The sequence below is a fragment of the Cryptotermes secundus genome, unplaced genomic scaffold, assembly GCF_002891405.2.
Source record: "Cryptotermes secundus unplaced genomic scaffold, Csec_1.0 scaffold688, whole genome shotgun sequence".
In the NCBI taxonomy this organism is placed as follows: domain Eukaryota; kingdom Metazoa; phylum Arthropoda; class Insecta; order Blattodea; family Kalotermitidae; genus Cryptotermes; species Cryptotermes secundus.
The window spans coordinates 213,489-235,071 of NW_019725012.1; the positions used below are offsets into that span (position 1 = coordinate 213,489).

Below are 21,583 nucleotides of genomic sequence, written 5' to 3' on the forward strand. Positions count from 1 at the left end.
GCTCCATAAGTAAGTTACCACAATAAAAAAAAATATCCCATTATGGTTATCATTCCCGGTTCATATTTGGGATACCTCAGGTACAGTTCTTGTACCTAGCGCTAAAGTTTTCGTGGTTTTCCTCAGTTACTCCATGTGAATGGAATAGTACTTTTAAAAGAGGCTACAACCGTTGTCTAATTCATCATTCTGAATCATACAACCAAAAAGTCAATCAATAAATTAAATGAAATATAAACAAATATCTAACAAGTTGCCTTTGTTGTAGCTGCTCAATAACCATCACTAAATGAAATTCTGTTAATCACTTTTAACCCTTGAGCACATAATGACATGAGTGTGACACTTGGGTCATCTACTGTAGGATCCTGAAATTATGTATAGTAGTAGCACATCTTTGACAAACCACGCAACTTATATCAAGGCAAATTTTCTTCTGCAGAATACTGACCAAAAACAACTATGCAGCTATATAGCTGCTGTTCATTAAGTTTATAACTGAAAACCAGGAGACGGTGCAAACAAGTTGTACTCACAAGTTTAACTCTCTACATAAACAAGTTCTTCCCCAAAAAGATACAAAACTGTACCAGTAGTAATGGTGGTTGTCATAGTGGCGGTAACTGTTCATAACATTAACAATCAAGTTCCTTCCGTCAAATGTGACACTTTTTTAAGTTTTCCACCTCGTCAGCACCTGCCTTACATGTTTCGGCTCACCACGGAGCCACGGAGAAGTAAAAACTACAATAAAAATTTGTTGCACTTAAGACGGTATTTATCCATATATATTGTTCATAACATATTTACAATTGCAAGCACTAAAGAAAATACTGGCCTCAGTAGAGTTCAGCCATATGTCTATATGCTAACAATCTAAGCATCCTAACCTACAAGCTACATTGCATTTCGTTGCCAGGTTATAAAATTAAATTACCCATAATATTAACAAGGGATCTGAAGGACATGAAGTCCTAAAATGTACCATGAAGATGTTATGAAATATGCAATTTCATACATTCCTCCAAATTACCGTTTATCAGTCTGATACTGTCAATTCCAGTTGCGAGATTCTTAGAGAATGGATATTGTCTGCCTTTCACTGTACAGAATGCAAATCTGTATTACATAGTAATAAAATTATAAATAGGTTAAGGAACAGGAAGGAAGAATAAATAAACAACCAGATCATAAAGGTTTCAATATCAGTTTATTATTTTAATGTTTATAACTTTGATGCTACAAAATAACAGGAAAAAGAGTTTAAAGCATGGACATTATTCAGAAAAACTAGTTGGTGTGTGTATCCTTTGATTAATTGTTCTTAGGCTATTTATTGATGTCATTTCAACTAAAAAGATTAAATAGCTGTATATGAGACAGGAAGAAAATTATAAATGGTGAGATGATAAGGATTCAGAAATAGCCAATTGTGACCTACTTTAAGGTACAACCTGATGTATGCATGTAGAGACCGGAAAAATCAGCAAAAACATCTGACAGGATAGTCAGGAACCCAAGAATGGAATGCTTTGATGTTCCATACAAACTACAGTTTAGAATTCACAAAGCAGTCTTTTAAGAGGGTGAAGTCTTTACACCTCTGTGCTTCAACCCTTCAGCAAATGCTGGTGTACATAATACTTCATTTTTACTACTGTATGTAATGTAGCAACACTACCACATGCCTACCATCAACTGCTCTTTCAGTGTTCCTTTAGTGTCTTTCATGTCACTGTTATTAGTGCAGCTGGGCTGTCATCAGATAATATGATTGGAAAAGAAGTGGATTTTGATGTATGGCATGCACCTGGACATGAAGTAATTCAACAGTATATATTGTGGCTTCTTAATTGAATTTATCACACTGTAATTACAATTATTTTTACACTGTAACAACTGATAACATCAACTTGAATAATATAAAATAAAGGACTAAATTTCCGGTTTAGAAAACCGAAATTAACGGTCATGTGGATAGCGGCGTCCGTACTCTAGAGGTAACGTTCCCACCTCATGACTCGTGGTACGTGGGTTCAAACCCGGCGGAGGTCATCGAATTTTTAAGGGCGGAAAAATTCAGGGAACAAGTCTTCCGGGAGGGACTTCAAGCCGTGTGTCCCGTGTCGTAGCTTTACGGCAGGTAAAAGAACCTCATATCTCCAAAGGAGATTACTGAGCCATATTCAAGGACGTTTCCCGCCCAACAGTAGTTCCTAACGCCTCTGACAGATGGGGGAAGCATTATAGACACCACCAAGCAAGTGGAGGCCGAACTCGCTTGCTCGGCGGGACTGATGGTATGCACCAATATCAGCAGGGTATAGAGACTGATAGAATATCATAGAGGGAAGCACAATGGACGAATACTGGTCTAAGTGCATGGGGAAACCCACCCTCTCCAATAACTAACTAACTAACTAACTAACAGTCATGTGGATCCGTTGTGATGACCACACAACACCCTCTATCCGCTAAAATTGGCACTAACTTCGCCGACAAGCGATGGTCGCTCGGTCAGTATAATTCGCTAACAGACTAAACGCTGTCCTTGAATGTGTCTAGTAGATTTCAACAGAAATGTTAACGAAACTGAAAATGAACAGAAGGGCCTAAAAGCTTAGGACAGTCATCTACCAGTGGTTCAGATTACTGTATGGAGTTAACATGGTTGAAAAAAATGTTCTATGCATATTCTGTAGTTTGTATCTGGAGATACAATGACAGTGTTCTTTCCACTAATGAATTTGGCAGGAATTAATGTGAAAGTTCTATGGTTCAATTGCATACAAGTCATAACAAGGAAGAAAATATTTAAGAATTTATCACTGATGAAGACACTTTTCTTCGAAGGCCAATATAAAGGCATTCACATCTGAGGAGACATAATTCCTTACGAAACAGTGAAAACACATCAAATGTGAAGGGGCACCTGAGAAAAAAAGGATGCAGGTTGTGGTAGTGAAATATGTGAACACAACTGCAGAATGCCATTCATGCAAACAATCTGTATGCAAACAACACATATAAATAAAACACAGCTGTGTTAAAAAAAGGCTACAGTTATTATAGGTATTCTGCATTACATGAGAACTTGAAAGTTTTTATTTCATTTTAATGTGATCAATTAATTTTGTCCGATTTCTGTTGATGCTTGCTTTAATGTTAACTGCTTGTGGCAAATCCAATGTGATGGGGTGAAGTGTGAGTTGAGTACTGTGGGGATGTTGGAGAAGGAATACAAGGGGAGAAGACGAAATATGGCCCAGTCAAGCAACCTCTTCTGCATATCAACTGCTGCTTTAGAAGCCAGAGGCTGAGAAACAAATAATGATGGATGATTTTTTTGAAGTCACAGACAACAACAGATCTGCCAGATACCTCTATTTCATTTCATTTATTCACATTCCATAAATCACGTCAAGAGAACATTCTCATGCGGATGTGGAGATCGTCCTAGTTACTAATGATACTAACATATCGTCCTAATGATATTTTACCATCAACTTCAGTGATCATAAACGCAAAACTCAATACTGCTGAATTTTTTTCAACCAATGTGATCTCCTCAACTACCGTAATCACCAGCATCGTCCTCATCTTTCACCATCTCCCTTAACTATTTATCCACCTGATCACCTGACCCCACTTAGCCAGCCATCTACCTTGATATCGTTAAGGGCAGATTTTTGTTATTTATCATTAATAAAAACTGCTTCTGTCATCTAAATACAATTGAACAATGTTCCAAATACATTCTGTTAATACATTTCTTTGTATGTGTGTGTGTGTGCGCGCACGTGCATGTGCACTGAGCAAGCAAGTGAACAAGAGACAGGTGTTTCAGGACAAAAAGCAAGTAATTTGAATAAAAATCTTGGCCATGGATCTCGAGGAAACTGAGGCCAGGAATGATTGTTCTGGCGAAGGCCACCAGCACTTTAACCGACTAACCGATCAGAGGCACAGGTTTTCTGGGCATATTTCAATGGCATTATGCAATCTTAGCAATGTCTGGCATTCTTTTGCAGAAGTAAACACCAATTATAAGCAAAACTTACTCATACCGACATGAAATAAATATTATAAAAATAAGAAAGACATGTATTGCATAAGATAATTAAATTAACTAACAGCAACAATATTCTGATGCATTTTGAAGCAGATCTCTGACATTTCCACTGATTCTTATGGGGAAATTATGTTCAATTTGCATGATTTCATCTTCTGTAAACCTATCTTTAGAATACAGAAGTCACATAAACTGAAATGTACTTATAGATTCAGTGGACCACAGAGAAAAGTGGGCTTGCAATTACCTTTACAATGTTAAATTTTACTTGAGCCATGCTGTTAATTATTCATAAAACAGCGGAACGTCTAAGTTTAATAAGAAAAAAAAAAAAACATGGCCAATACGAACATAAACGGTTTATTTTCAATGAAGAATTGCTCCATAAACCAAAAGTGGTGTATAAAGTTTGCTCAAATAGAATTTCAGGGCCCATCTGCTCGGAGGGTCAATGTGAAGATTTAAACAACTTCTCCAAATCTGCTTTTTGCAGTTACATTAGATATTACCGCCTCTGTGGTCTAGTGGTCACAGTTCCTGACTACAGATTCAGAGATCCGGTGATCGATTCCCGGCGCCACCAGATTTTCTGAGAAGTAGTGGGTCTGGAATGGGGTTCACTCAGCCTCGTGAGGATAACTGAGGAGTTATTTCAAGTAAATAGCGGCTCCGGTCTAGAAAACCGAAATTAACGGCCGTTGGGGATCCCTTGCGCTGACCACGCGACACCCTCTATCCGTAGAAGTTGACATTAACTTCGCCGACAAGAGACGGTCGCTCAGTCGGTATAGCTCACTTGCGGACTGAAACCATGGAGTTTGTTATTTTATTAGATACTACTTAGAGTCATGCAGGCTTTCAGGTAAGTGACCATTCATGAACATTAATTTCTGGTATTCATTTTGCGCAGATACAAACTTATCAATCAACAATCAATAATCAACAATAAAAAGATCACACTGAAATCTTCTTCTCACCGATTTCTCCTGGATCTTGTTAACTGAACAATATACAAAAAATTGTTCAAATAAAAATTGCGTATTTTAACATGATCTACTTTTTGTCATGAACCCGTTTCCTCTTTTTTTTTTCTAGAAATCGTTTTTCAGACATACAATCAACACCATCTTCATGAAAGTTGTCTGACAAATGTTTGTGCGCCATACCATACTTCCAATATCTTATGTATTGTTTTATCGATGTGTGAAATGGGCCAGGTCACATGTCATTACGTCATACCACTGATACTCGTAAATTGGAGAAGAAATCTAAGCTGTCCGATTTAAGATACTCTCGTCACTTACCTAGAGAGACTGAGAAAAGCCACGGAAACGCTCATCCAGGATGCCTAAGGTCTAGGCTGAGATATACAAAGCAGGTGTGTTAACCACGTGACTATATCAAATGTTATAAGAACCTGTTGCATGGTTTGCGAGATGAAATACGGGCATGAAGAGATGGATGCTACACCTCCAGTATGCCTTCACTTTATCCACTAAGTACAAAAGCAGCCAATTGTGCAGTTACTCAAGAATCTCCCAGCATTTTATGGAACCCGAAGGTTCATTACCGTGTTCACAAGAGCCCTCCACTGGTCCCTATCCTGAGCCAGATCAATCCAGTCCATACCATCCCATCTTATCTCTCTAAGATCCGTTTTAATATTGTCCACCCACCTACGCCTTGGTCTTCCCAGTGGTCTCTTTCCTTCTGGCTTTCCCACTAATATCCTATATGCATTCCTCGTCTCCCCATTCGTGCTACATGCCTTGCCCATCTCATCCTCCTTGACTTGATCATTCTAATTATACTTGGAGAAGAGTACAAGTTATGAAGCTCCTCATTATGCAGTTTTCTCCAACCTCCTGTCACTTCATCCCTCTTCGCTCCAGATATTCTCCTCTTCTCAAACGCCCTCAATCTTCCTCCCTTAATGTCAGAGACCAAGTTTCACACCCATACAGTACCAGAGACAAAATTATAGTTCTGTATATTCTAATTTTGACTTAATATCCTAATAATATACCATTGGGTAATGAGTACAGGTTATGAATTTCTCTGTTGCGTAATATTCTTTGTTCTTCTGCTACATTGTCCTTATGTTCGAATACTCTTCTTGGCATTTTGCCTCAGAGCGTGAATTCAAGATTCAAACCCGTTCAAGTTACATGTGAACTGATTTCAAAATACGGCTTAATGGCTACCATCCACCCAAGTGTCACCTGAAAAGTTTCCTCCACGCTGCCCAAAGTTACCAGTCATCAAAGCATAATCAACTTTCTCCTGATGAACACAAAAGCTTGGAGAATTAACGAAGTAAGCTTACTCGTACATTGCGTTCTTCCTACTGACGTACCACAGAGCTTTTGCGCATTTAAACTACAAAGTTTCGACAAAACTGGACATGACCAGAGGAAAGGCTGTTGTAGTCAGAGAGAACACTCGTGCGCTGGAACGACTAGGCCAAACGTTGTTTTGCTTGAGTTCAAACAACTCTTTCATCTCGCTGTTTCCACTTTTGTGATGAAACGGAAAGGTGGGAGGACCTGAAGGTGTAGGCAGGGAAGCAAGCAAAGCTTACATGAGTGGATGGATGTCCTTTCGTCCACCCAGCCTTCATCTCACGCTAGCAGCCAGCGAAGCGATAGGTCAGGGGGTGAAAGGAGAAACACGGGACGTTTACTCGCCTGTTCTTCCTTCTGCCAGCCAGACAAGTCTGTTCTACCCATGACTGGGCACGTTGCTTCTGTCGCTATGTCGTGCGTATACTTCCAACGCTTCATCAACTGTAGCAAATACTTATATTCTGTGTGTTTACAAACAAAATTCAGAGGAGAATGTTTGGGCCTAAGTGAGATGGTGTTGAATACTTCACAGGAATAGGAGTCTACTTAACGGAGTATACGCATTTTTCAAACGCGCTCTATGTTAGTCTTGGCCTTTATGTTCATTTAACTGACATATCTATTTTGATACTCCCATCGCACTACATAAATCAGTGTGCCCAATTATGTTATCCTTGCTACCATTCCGCCCAGAACCTTTTGTCTTCTCGTCGGCTGTCCAAAAACATAAAAATTAGAATATACAAAAACTATAATTTTGCCTGTGCTTCCGTATGGGTGTGAAACTTGGTATCTGATATTAAGGGAGGAACATAGACTGAGGGTGTTTGAGAACAGGGTGTTGAGGAGAATATTTGGGCCGAAGAGGGATGAAGTGACAGGAGGTTGGAGAAAACTGCATAATGAGGAGCTTCATAACTTGTACTCTCCTCCAAGTATAATTAGAATAATCAAGTCAAGGAGGATGAGGTGGGCAGGGCATGTAGCATGAAAGGGGGAGACGAGGAATGTGTATGATATTGGTGGAAAAGCCAGAAGGAAAGAGACCACTGGGAAGGCCAAGACGTAGGTGGGTGGACAATATTAAAATGGATCTTAGAGAGGTAGGATGGGATGGTATGGATTGCACTGATCTGGCTCAGGATAGGGACCAGTGCAGGGCTCTTGCGAACACGGTGATGAACCTACGGGTTCCATAAAAGGCTGGGAAATTCTTGAGTAGCTGCAGAATTGGCAGCTCCTCCAGAAGGGCACAGTTCCATACGTAATGAGTAATAAAAAGTATTACATTACATATTCACCATATGGGAAAATTCATAATAAAATTTGCAGATTTTAATGAGATTTAATGAGAGTTAATTTCGATTTCCTAGACCGGAGCCGCTATTTCCTTGAAATAGCTCCTCAATTATCCTCACGAGGCTGAGTGTACCCAGTTCCAGACCCACTACTTCTCAGAAAATCTGGTAGTGCCGGGAATCGAACCCAGGACCTCAGGATCTGTAGCCAGGAACTCTGAACACTAGACCACAGAGAATATCATGCATATTAGAAACAGAGACAAATAAAAAAGAGATGGGAGAAAGGAAATGAAGGTAAAAGCAAAGAAGACGAAAGAAAACAATGTGCTGGTTGGTTTCCCAGCTGCCGCAGCGCGCCATTTAATCTTTCCATCCGAAGAAGAACGGTCGCCAGTGACTACTGGAGCGTGTGGGCAACCTCCCTCAGGCAACTCGCCGGAAATATCGAATTAGCGGACGCTGAGACGCAGAGATGGTCAGTGGGAAGCGACCTCGCTCGCTTAGCGTCGCACGGCATCAGTAAAGACAGACACTCTTTGTGTCCGCATGCTCCTGACAAAAGGACGGAAATTTATAAAATACTCTGGCACCTTCTCCTTGTGCCAAGGCCCAACGACAGGTTTCGCAGACACAAATACCAATAACATTTTCGACGTACTTACTTACTCACTCATGGAGCTGAGTCCTTCTTCAGGAGCCGCCAATTCTGCAGCTATTCAAGAATTTCCCATCATTTTATTGAACCCGAAGGTTCAATACCGTGTTCACAAGAGCCATCCACTGGTCCCTATCCAGAGCGAGAACAATCCAATCCATACCATCCCATTCTATCTCCCTACCATCCATTTTAATATTGTCCTTGTTCTTCCAAGTGATCTCTTTCTTTCTGGCTTTCCCATCAATATCCTATATGCACTTCTCTTCGCTCCAATTCGTGCTACATGCCCTGCCCACCTCATTCTCAAACATTTTCGACGTAAAAAGTACAAGGTCATAGAGACAAAATGGCTAGACCAGTCGTAAACAAGCCATAATAGATCTGGGGCCAATGTCCGTAAATGAAGATACATAAAAGGAACAAAAAGGTGGATGAAGAAGCAACTTCTTCAGATATACATGGGGAAGACTCTTAATCCTGACGCCTATCGGATATGAATTGACCAGCAAACATAAACAACAATGAAATTCACGGTGTAACTCCACGGAAGAGGCAAACGCAAAGCTATCCCTGTAACAGGCCGTGGAGACCCATACGGTTGTGAGACATCGATGTAACCACATTTTCTAGACAATCGGCTCACAGATGGCGGTGAAGTTCTCAGCCTTACTCGACGGCCGCACTTTACCCCCAGGAATTTTCCTGGTACTCATTTCTGTTACATCCTGAGTCGACTCCAGGGCCATAGTGCGGCTGGAAGGATTAGATCAATTGAAAAATCTAATTACCTCATCGGGAATCGAACCCGCGACCTTCCGGCTTGTAGCACAGTGCCTCAAGCAACTACGCTACGGAACAGAGTAATTCTTAAGAAGTTACGGGGGCACAATCAGACAAGAAATTCCCCGCATTTTAAGAATCCCGCCAATGGTCCTTATCCTCAGCCAGGATTAAGAATTTCGGAATTCGGCCTATGAAGTCCCCCAAAACTTTGGTTCCTTAGTACGGCCGTTCTGAATAGTTGTTAAACACCGCCTGTTCATTTTATGAGAAGTACCAAGCGGTGGGGGTGTACAAACACGCACACACGTTGCAACAGAAAGTACGTAAAGTAAAAAGGTAATGTTGTCCATGTGCTTACTCAATTAAACGCCACGCCATGAAGACNGGGGGGGGGGGAGTGGAGGCAAAGCTTCACTATTCCTGACCTCGGCACTCAGAAGTGTGGTCAAGATCACGCCTCTGCCCACCGTATAAGAGGCTGGATGGACAATAGGGCCGATCTGGACGTTATGGAGAGGATATATCTCTTTCCCCTGACTAGAATCGAACCCCTACCGTCTAGCCCGCCACTATATCTACTGAACTATCCCGGCTACCTCGAAAGCACAAGTATAGGTACGACTATATTTATTTTCAGTCGAAATCAAGCGCCAGGTTTCTGAACACAGGGATGAGTCACGTGAACAGGAAATGCTTTCCACTCTGTGGAAAAAAGAAAGGAGGACGAAAGCTGCGAAGGTGAAATGGCTCGCTCCTTGTTTTCCCTGAGAGCCTGTCACAGAAGTGATGATTACAGCATCCATGGAGAAGTAAGATGGGCTGTAGAAGGATATAACAAAAGTTTTATTAACCTCCCTCCTCCCACGCTTACGTCACAACTATGCCCAGAATGCCACAGCGCTACCATCAGGCCTATCAACAAAATACACTTCAAAAAGAAGAGAAGTAAGGAGAAAGATCTCTTTCCAGATGGAGGTCTTTTCTCTCGGGTGACAGCAGCATACCGAACCAATCCTCTTGTATTTCCGTCGCCTGACACCACACCGCAGAAACTCCCTTTACAGAACTGAGCTGCAAACATCATATCCGTCCACTTACACGGCATACACATGCTAAAAGAAATCCCGCGCGTAAAAAATAAAATACAGTGTGTTCAATCAAGGAGGAAAATTCGCAACACCGTTGACCGGGCCCAATATTCTTCACAGATTGCTGCTATAACTGTAACGGTGCGTGTTTTCAGCGCTAATGACTCTTTCTGCTATCGGCAGTTACAGTAGCAATCTGTGAATAATGTTGAGCCGGATCAGCGCTGTTGCGACGTTTCCTCCTTAACTGAACGCACTGTAAATGAATCTGGCTCAAGAAGACAGGCCTGTGTGAAGAGTTGAAGATGCGATACGTAAGCCACAGCATGATGTACCTCGGCACACCATCTTCAAGAATTATATTTGTAGCAAATACTACTGTGACGTATATAGCCACTGCTAGGCAACAACTGGGTAAACACATTCCGGCGGAACAATATAACATTCATTGCTAGGCAACGGATCAGTAAACACGCCTAATAGAGAATGTGTTTTCTGTGTGGTCCGTGCAAAGTGGTTATAAAGAAGTGTTCAGCATGAGCAGCAGAGAATAGTAGTTGAAGAAGGGTTCATTTGAGTCAGTTGTTGTTGAGAATTAGGCCGTGTTCTGGAGATGACAGTCGAAGATGACTGAGAGGAAATGGCAAGAAATGAATTAGACTTCGTGTCTGCTGTAGTTACCATGAGATCGGTATAACTCGCTCGCTCACTCACTCATGCAGCTGAGCCCTTCTTGAGAAGCCGCCAATTCTGCAACTACTCAAGAATTTCCCAGCATTTTATGGAACCAGAAGGTTCATTACGGTATTCACAAGAGCCCTACACTGGTCCCTATCCTGAACCAGATCAATCCAATCCATCCCATCCCATCCTATCTCTCTAAGATCCATTTTACTATTTTCCACCCACCTAATCGGTGGATGAAGCCAAGTGTTGACTGGATAGTACATATTGGTAACCAGCAAGCGTAATGGTAAATAGCTTCCCTTAGATTATACATACTGGTCAGTATGGATCTGGATCTGTAACCAGGAACCAGGACAACTAGACCACAGAGGCGCTCCAAGACACTATCACCAAGAATTAAAATATTTTTTTAATGTTCTATCCTTAGTACCCTAGGGCGACCCATAAGGATATTCTTAAATGCTCTTAAACGTAAGCAAATTCTTTCGCTATCCCGTTTTGGGATGGGGGTTGTTGTGTCTAAGTAGACTAAAATATTATACTTTCGTTAATCAGATCTCCTGCTTACTTAGGAATAAATTAGTGTAAGAATTTAATTTCCTTGAAGCGTTCGTCTTAAAAATGTTCTAACAGAAATTCGTCCTTTGAACTCATGAGATCGTCAAACAAAGTTCGGAAATCATTACTGTGATTTGAAATACCAGAACAGTCATCTCCAACTGGAGGCCTACCAAATCGTACGGGCTGTAACTATTTGCAGCCGTTTCCAAAAATCTTAACCAATCAGATGACACGAAAAGGCAACAGGTGGCACTTGCCTGCCACGCACGACACGCATCGCAGGATGTAAAACTCTCGGCATACGAGTAACTGGACTTCAGAACACAAGTCCTTGCGCCTCAACACTTCAAAACTTCCATCCTCTTTCCTTCATGAAAGCAGAGTAATTTTAAGAGCCAACAGTCGGGAAATTTTTCAGTTTTATTATGGCCTACATTCGGCTACACGACTCAAAATAGTAAACAGCGTAATACACCACTTTGAGGCCGCACCATAGCTCAAGCGGTTAGTCGCTGGCTTCCCACCGCAGCGGCCCGGGTTCGATCCCGGGTCTGGTCAAGCGGGATTTGTGGTGAACAAAGTGGCGCTGGGGCAGGTTTTCTCCGAGTACTTCGGTTTCCCCTGTCAATCTTCATTCCACCAAATTCTCCATCATCATAATCACCCGGGACAGGTACAATAGGCCAATCAGTAGCCGCCGTGCCGAGTGGACCCAGCTGGACTACACCCCACACTAAGCGAATTAAAAAAAAAATTAAATACACCAACTTACTCGCCCAAGCATCATAATTCCCTACAGTTGGTTGAGGCAGTATGCTACAAGTCGGAAGGCCGCGAGTTCGCATCCCGATGAAGTCAGTGGATTTTTCAATTGAACTAATCCTTTCAGCAGTACTATGGCCCTGGGATCGACTCGGCCTCTAATAGAAATGAGTACCGCGAACCTTCTTGGGGGTAAAAGGCCGCCGATGCCTAAGTCTGACAATCTCACCGCCAACTGTGAACTCATTTGTCTAGAAAATGTGGGAGCCTCGACGTCTCACACCCCTATGGGCCTCCACGGCCAGTTACAGGGATAGTGTTAACTTTACCTTACCACAAAGTACACTTGACCAAGAGATAACAGCTCTTTGTCACATTATTTTTATGGAACTAAGGAAATGCACCGGAAATACTGAAACTGAAAAGAAACCCAGATAAAAGGGGGAAATGAAAATGCCCAATACACTTTCTTCATTATGCCTTACAGATTTCCGGGTAATTAAATACAAGGAAGTCTACTGAGTCACAGCACCCGTCAACCTCTGAGACTGAATTTAATATCAGAGGTCTTTGAACGAAATTCGACGAACGTGATGTTTCTGCTTAGGTCTATGCATCTGTGACAGAGTTCGTATCAGGGCATAACGCGTTAGACAGGCCATTTCCAGGAAATGAGTAATATTTTGATGGATAATTCCATTTTCGCCGGTCACGGTAGCCGCGCGGTTCTGAGGCAAGAACTGTCTTTGCTCGCTTGGATGCTGTCATCGTGGGTTCGAATCCCACTTAAGGCATGGATGTTTGGTGTTTGTATCGGCCTTGAGACTGGCTCATCACTCGTCCAAGGAGTCCTACCAACTGAACAGACGGGAAGAGTCATACTGGCCCATAATCAAAACAAACCTACCTAAAGCCTTAAGACCATAAATTGAATTATTCTTGTGTATCATCAGCGAGCCGATCACAGCGGCCGTGCGTCGAAGTCATGAACTATCTTCGCCCGCTCGAATACTGGCATCGTGGGTTCGAAACCTACTCAAGGTATGAACGTCTGTATGCGTTTATTCTGTGTGTAGGTAGTGGCCTTGCGACGGGCTGATCCCCCGTCCAAGGAGTACTACTGTGTATAAATTATGATACTGAAAAAGAACGGCCACGGTCCAACAAAGGGCTGTAGAGCCACAGGTAGAGAAAATATCATCGGCTGTTACCAAATTTGTATAAACAGACTACAGGGAAATTGCATGAATTCAATGGGGAAATCTCATTATTATTGTTAGCATTGTTACTTTCAGATCCTGTTGCATTTCTGCAACAATACATCCTTCAGTGCGCGGAAACTGCCGGCGACCCAAGTCTCTCTGTTCCCTGTTGTCTTATCACCGTCCGTCCTTCTATTGCCGACACTTCCCGTCTTGCTCCAGCACGTGGTCTGAACGGGAGATCTGTCAATTTCCGCGCATCCCTCTCTTAGCCCAACCCTTTTCTTTGTGCCATCGCTACTCCAACAACCCCCTCTCCTAACCCTCCCCCCACTATCTTTTCATTTTCTTCCGCGGCTCACTAATTGCACATTCTTGGCATAGTTTCTGCTCAATGCGCATCACCCAGTTGGCTTGCTTGCTGGCAGTATTAGAGCTGGCCTAGACAACAGCACCCAACACAAGAGGAAGAGCTGCGCGCGGCGTGCATAGTATTTTGGCGGGGCATCTTATTTTCGCGCGAAGCACAGCTATAATGTGTAGAAGTCATGGAAGATTTTCCGACTGTTCCACTCTTGGATTCACAATCCTCTAAAACAGGAGCGTGAAAAAGTATTTAAACGTTATCGAAAATATTGTCACGTGTATGGGTGTGGCTTTTAAGACGGGGTTTGGATTGGATGATCGGATTCATTGATGACAATAACTCACAATAAACGAGTGCCTAGGACTAGCTCCATTCTGGTCTGAACTATGATTGAATTCATTCTGAGAGTCAGAGTTAATTCACGACTGACGGTTTATTGCCAATCGGTTCATCTTGGCGGCAACCCGCTTGAGACTCACGACCAGTCAATTACGACTTACGTTGGTCTTCGCCAGTGCAGTCATTCTTATGTCTGAGTCCCGCGGGGGTCATGATCATATTTTACTGTCTCAGATTCGAGACTCCCCCAACTTGGAGGGCCAAGTCCCCGTATTTATGAAGTTAGTTAATAATAAGAGACAGTGAACTGGAGTACAGTTGATAGAATGTTTTGTACAAAAAGGTGACCTAAAAGACCCCCCCCCCCACACACACTTTACAGGTTGGTACAATGGTAACGCTCCACATTTGTATTCGGGAAGTACCAGATTCGAACCTCGGCTGGATTACTGACCTTTCTGAAATCCCCTCAGGGGGCGAAAGCCTACATAATGCCTTCAGATAAGCCAGTAGGCACCGTTTAAAAACGTACGAATCACACACTCACTCATGGAGCTGAGCCCTTCTCGATAAGCCTCCAGGCGTGCAGCTACTCAAGGAATTCCCAGCATTTTATGGAACCCGAAGGTTCATTACGGTGTTCACAAGAGGCCTCCACTAGTCCTTATCCTGAGCCAGATCAATCCAATCCATACCATCCTATCTCTCTAGGTGAAGTAAAGTAAAGCTATTCCTGTAACAGGCCGTGGAGGCCCATAGGGTTATGAGACGTCGAGGCTTCCACGTTTTCTAGACAAATGGCTTACAGATGGTGGTAAGGTTGTCAGCCTTACGCACCGGTCGCCCTTTACCCCCAGGAAGATTCCTGGTACTCATTTCTGTTAGAGGCTGAGTAGACCCCCAGGGCCATAGTGCGGTTAGAAGGATTAGGTAAAATGAAAAAAAAATCCACCTCATCGGGATTCGATCCCGCGACCTTCCGGCTTGTAGCATAGTGCCTCAACCAACTACGCTACCGCGTGCCATCCTATCTCTCTAAGGTCCATTTTAATATTGCCCACCCACCATCGTCTTGGTCTTCCCAGCGGTCTCTTTTCTTTTGGCTTTTCCACCAATATCATACACATTCCTCGTCTCCCCCATTCGTGCTACATGCCCTGTCCATCTCATCCTCCTTGACTTGATCATTCTAATTACACCTGGAGAAGGGTACAAGTTATGAAGCTCCTCATTATGCAGTTTTCTCCAACCTCCTGTCACTTCATCTCTCTTCGGTCCAAATATTCTCCTCAACACCCTGTTCTCAAACACCCTCAGTCTATGTTCCTCCCTTAATGTCAGAGACCAAATTTCACACACATACAGAACCACAGGCAGAACTACAGTTCTCTATATTCTAATGTTTATGTTTTTGGACAGCGGACGAGAGCACAAAAGGATCTGGACTGAACGGTACAAATCCATGGCACGAAGAAAATTATTGGACTTGGGAAAGATGAGATAAATTCAGAATTGAGGACATTAAATAACGAAGCATTTCGTGATAAATAAGGTACAGTAAGAAAAAGTAGCTAGAAAGGGTAAATCGTACAAAAATACAGCACACGTAACATAAACCACTTTGCATAAAGCATTTCCAGTGTTTGTATTAACGAGCTGAGCTCCCCTGTGTGGCAAAGAGGGGATGCCGCCCGGTACAATGGACGTTTAGAATACACTGAACAGGGGCCCGTGGAACAATAGGCAGGGCATTCCTCGTGACTTTAAAATACTTACGCAACATCTCTACAAATGTTAATAAGGACAGATTACGGCCCATCACCACGTGACCGGAACCTCCAATGTTTCTCTAGTTTTTATTTAATAAATAAGTACAAAAATATCTGTTATAATAATATTGTAAAGTGAATGAGTGATTAGAGACGGGGTATGGATTGGAGATTCGATTTATTGACCACTTATACGCGCAGCTCGTAACTAGAAGTATAATCATGGGCGCCATTGCTAATCTCCACAATTTACACATCACTATGGCACACGCTAAGTGTTCTCAGTCTGATTTCACTAGTCGTTTCCTTGTAACGGACCTTAACAATGGAGATTATTCAGCTTCTGTGCTCACGTCGTTGTCCGCTGGCTAAAACTCCACAACTAACCACTTGCTCCAATTGTCCTCTTTATAACATCTCGTCACGGACCGCATATAAAACATCGTTTCCAACAGTTCCTCTGTTGTTGCGTGTGGATCTGTCGGAACATGTTTCAAAGGCGTTACTCAATAACGGCTACGTATTAAGTATCTGTTGCTTAGCAGAGGACGTTGTTTCGTTTTCTGTTTCGTGGTAGCTACTTAACAACAACTACACGCTACATTTTTTTCTGGTAGCTCTAACATGCAAATCCCCCGCTTCGTCGGGAAAATTCTCACAATTTTCCGCATCACAAGGGCAAAATACAGAACGTTCAAAACATCTAGCAAATTAAAAAACTATGCATCTCTAAGCTGATTTCTTCTTCTGTTTGCAGTTTATGTCCTGTGGACTGCTCCCATTCCGAATTCACCCCTTGATCGGGGGATCAGCCCACTGTAATGTGTACAGGCCGAAAAGAAATTCGCGCAAGCTCTTAATAATAAGATTTCTCGTTAAGAAAAAGGTCGAAGTTGCAAACGTTATACAACACATGTCCAGAGACGCTTAATTTTCGAAAAACACGTCACCGAAAAATGGGACAACACACTTCTCAACAGTGTTTTCACGGCGATATACAGCACGTTGTAAGATGTATTCAAGACACACAATGAAGAACACGGGTCAGTTGTGATCGCGTGATCATGGCAAAGACACGCGGCGAATACTGCAACAACACAGAACTCCGGGCCCTACAGTCCGCAAGCGAACTATACGGAACCGAGCGGCCCTTGTCGGCGAAGTTAGTGCCAACTTTAGCTGATAGAGGGTATCACGTGGTCAGGGCAACGGATCCCCACGGCTGTTAATTTCAGTTTTCTAGACCGGAGCCGCTATTCCCTTGAAACAGCTTCCCAGTTATCCTCACGAAGCTGAGTGGAACCCGTTTCAGACCCACTACTTCTCAGAAAACCTGGTAGCACCGGAAATCGAACCCGGGACCTCCGTATCTGTAGCCAGGAACTCTGACCACTAGACCACAGAGACGATGAATACTGCAACATGTTCTTTACCTTTCGGTACCCGTAACGGCCGAGTTCGATCTGCTGCACGGGAATACGCGGTGTGTTATCCTGGTTGACGTCATCAGGGGCGTTAATTTGTTTCGACTATTTGGAGCAGCGTCTACGTCATGCAGGAAGTGTATCACCTACGCCATACGTCGCCCACGGACTCTTACGGAAGACGCGAAACGAAAACCGTGGAGGTGACGTGATATCGCAGGAGAACTGCTACTGTTCCTCGAAGCGCTCCATGGCCATCAACTGCATTCATATCACTGCTCGCGGAGAGTCAGTTTGTTCCCAGAGGATTCTTCGCCACGGTTGTAATATTTTGACATAACCTTCTATGGCACGCAAGTAAGGAGGTTGGTCTAGAAGTAAACACAGAGAAAACTAAGTATATGTTGCTGTCTCGTCAAACCAAAATGCAGGGCAAAATCATGACATAAAGATAGGCAACAGATGTTTTGAGAATGTGGCATAGTTCCAATATTTCGGAACGACGATAACAAATCAAACCCGGATTCAGGAGGAAATTAAGAGGAGATTGAACTCGGGCAGTGCTTGCTACCGTTCAGTCCAGAACCTTTTGTCCTCTCTTCTGCTGTCCAAAAGCATAAACGTTAGAATATACAGAACTATAATTCTGCCTGTGGTTCTGTATGGGTGTGAAATTTGGTCTCTGACATTTAGGGAGGAATACAGACTGAGTGTGTTTGAGAACAGGGTGTTGAGGGGAATATTTGGACCGAAGAGAGCTGAAGTGACAGGAGGGTGGAGAAAACTGCATAATGAGGAGCTTCATAACTTGCACTCTTCTCCAAGTATAATTAGAACGATCAAGTCAAGGAGGATGAGGTGGGCATGTAACACGAATGGGTGAGACGAGGAATGCATATAGAATATTGGTGGGAAAGCCAGAAGGAAAGAGACCACTGGGAAGACCAAGACGTGCTTGGGCGGACAATATTAAAATGGAGCTTAGAGAGATAGGATGGGATGGTATGGATTGGATTAATCTGGTTCAGGATAGGGACCAGTGGAGGGCTCTTGTGAACACGGGTTCCATAAAATGCTGGGAAATTCTTGGGTAGCTGAAGAATTGGCGGCTCCTCAAGAAAGGCACAGCGCCATGATTTTAAGTAACATTCTACGGACAGAAGAAGCGCGTTTTATGCGTGAGGGCGTGTCCAGCGTCCTCACGTCATGCCGTCCCCTCCAATATCAGCCTTTGTGTCAGCATCGCCGGGGACACTGTCATGGTCCCTTATCTGCTGCCTCACTGGCTCACCGCTCAAGGAAGAAGCTGTTGTAGTTACTGGGCTGCTTGAAGATATGTATGTCCCTAGCCGTGAGGCAGAGGTTGTGGTTTCAGCACGACGGACAAACAAGGCGCTGTGGGGGAGACGGTCGGCAGTGGCTGCATGCGACATATCCAGAAAGTTGGTGGGTTCTCTCCAAATTTCGCTCGATATGATCGTCACGTACTTTGCAGTGTCGTATTAGCAACACTGTACCTTCAATTGCAGAACAGCCATTTCATTACACTCGCGAATAGAGTTCCACTCTGAAGCCGGAGGGAGAACGGCTTGATAATCGTTCCTGCCTCTTGGCATTTCATTAGTTCTTCTTATTTTTATTCTCTTCCTTCTTCTACAGTTCTAGAAGGCCGCGCCGTAGCTCAAGCGGTCAGTTAGTTAGTTATTTAGAGAGGGTGGGTTTCCCCATGCACCGCGACCAGTTTGATCGTATTGTGCTTCCCTCTATAATATTCTACCAGTCTCTATACCCTACCGATAAATGGTGCGTACCATCAGTCCCGCCGAGCAAGCGAGTTCGGCCACTTGCTTAGCGGTGTCTATAATGCTTCCCCCATCTATCAGAGGCCTTAGAGACTATTTTTGGGCGGGAAACGTCCTGGAATTTGGCTCAGTGATCCCCTTTGGGGATATGAGGTTCTTTTACGTGCCGTAAAGTTACGACACGGGACACACAGCTTAAAGTCCCTCCCGGAGGACTTGTTCCCTGAATTTTTCCGCCCTTAAAAATTCGACGACCTCCGCCGGGTATTTGAACCCGCGTACCACGAGTCATGAGGTGGGAACGTTACCTCTNCCACCCCCCCCCCTAAGCGAAATGACTTTTACAGACAGACAGTAGGGCTCCTTTAGCGGGTGATCAGCGCAACGCAAGGCCGTTATCTACATAGGGCACCGCGAAACGGAAGAAAAAGCATACTTACATGCTTCGAGTGAGACTCGAATCCACGACCTCCGTGTTCGAGAGGTTTAATTATGTGACACTTCATAAATCAGAACTGAAGGTAGACGCATTAGCAGTCGGTTACATATTTTTAAACATTCTGTATTACTTTCCAATACTCTACCAATGTAGCGTTCATTACAGGCGTTTAGAGTTATAACTCGCCTATAAAAACATTAGGAACAGTCGCTAAGTTACATAACCGTTAGACCCTTTCAAGTTTTGTCTCTCTACTTGCAAGGGCGTTCCCAATGCCATGTACAGGCTGCAACCGTATGGAGCACTTGCCAGCTGCAACATTAACAGCAACTGGAGAGCCGATCACGGTAGCCGCGTGGTCTAAGGCATGAACTGTCTTCGCTCGCTCGGAAGCCGGGATCGTGGGTTCGGATCTGTTTCCTGTGAGGTACGAACTGAATTCTTATATATTATTCTTATACACTGCCGGTCACGGTAGCCGAGCGGTCTAAGGCATGTACTGTCTTCGCTCGCTCGGAAGCTGGGATCGTGGGTTCGAAGGTATGGATGTCTGTGTGCATTTAGTCTCTTTGTGTTGTTCTGTGTGTAGACAGCGGCCTTGCGACAGGCTTATCTACCGTCCAAGAAGTCTTACCGATGTGTATAGAATTAAGAAACTGAAAGAAAAAAAAACGGCCAAGGTCCAACAGAGAACTGTACAGCCATAGATACAAATTGAACGTCTGTTCCTGGCCAAATAATATGAGAACTTTTCCTTTGTTCTATTTTTGGGAGATGATTGCCTCTGTGGTCTAGTGGTCAGAGTTCCTGACTACAGATCCAGAGGCCCCGGGTTCGATTTCCGGCGCTACCAGATTTTCTGAGAAGCAGTGGGTCTGGAACGGGGTCCACTATGCCTCGTGAGGATAACTGAGATGATATTTCAAGGAAATAGCGGCTCCGGTATAGAAAGCCGAGATTAACGGCCGTGGGGATCCGTTACGCTGTCCAAGTAACACCCTCTATCCACAAAAGTTGGCACTAACTTCGCCGACAAGCGGCGGTCGCTCGGTAGGTATAGTTCACTTGAGGACTACAGCCCACGGAGTTTGTTTTCTATCTGTGAGATAATCGGTTTTCCTGCACTCTATCATCATCATCATCAGTAATCTGTCAGACGACAGGTCCACAGTCTCTTCCAAAACAATTCCTCCACTTAATGCTATCTAGAGCTCTCTCCTTCAAATGACAGTATCCTCTTCTGTCCCCAAGGTCATCCAGCATCTTCTTACGTCTTCTGGTCACTTCTATCCGCCCCTCTATCTTTCCTTCAATAGCTTCTTTTAGAAGGCAGTTTCTGCGTAAGATATGACCAACCCAATTAGCCTTCCGTTTTCTTATTTCGTGTAGGATATTCCTCTGCTCACTGACTCTAATTAACACTTCTTCATTTCTCACATAATCGGTCCAACTGATCTTCTCCATCCTTCTCCAACACCACATTTCGAAACTTTCCAGATGTTTCTGATCTACTGCCCTAAGTGTCCATGTTTCAGCCCCATACAAAGCTATGCTCCAAATGTAGCATTTCACTAGTTTCTTCCTCAAATTTAAGTCCAATTTGCTGGTAAAAAGATTCTTCTTCTTGCTAAATGCGGCTTTTGCCATGGCAATCCTGGATTTAATTTCACTAGTACACCTTCCATCATCTGTTAACAAGCTACCCAAATATTTAGCGGCCTCCGTAGTCTAGAGGTAACGTTCCCACCTCATGACTCGTAGTACGCGGGTTCAAATATCCGGCGGAGGTCGTCGAATTTTTAAGGGCGGAAAAATTCAGGGAACAAGTCCTCCGGGAGGGACTCTAAGCCGTGGGTCCCGTGTCGTAGCTTTACGGCACGTAAAAGAACCTCATATCTCCAAAGGAGGTCACTGAGCCAAATTACGGACGTTTCCCGCCCAACAGCTGTCTCTAATACCTCTGGTAGATGGGGGAAGCATATAG

At 43.5% G+C, this 21,583-nt stretch overlaps 1 protein-coding gene across 3 annotated transcripts in view; it reads right to left on the reverse strand.

Annotated features, from left to right (window-relative positions):
• The window catches only part of LOC111863233 (transcriptional enhancer factor TEF-1), a 202,731-nt gene that overhangs the window by 19,068 nt on the left and 162,080 nt on the right, over positions 1 to 21,583 (reverse strand). The gene's annotated exons all lie outside the window — the stretch shown is intronic.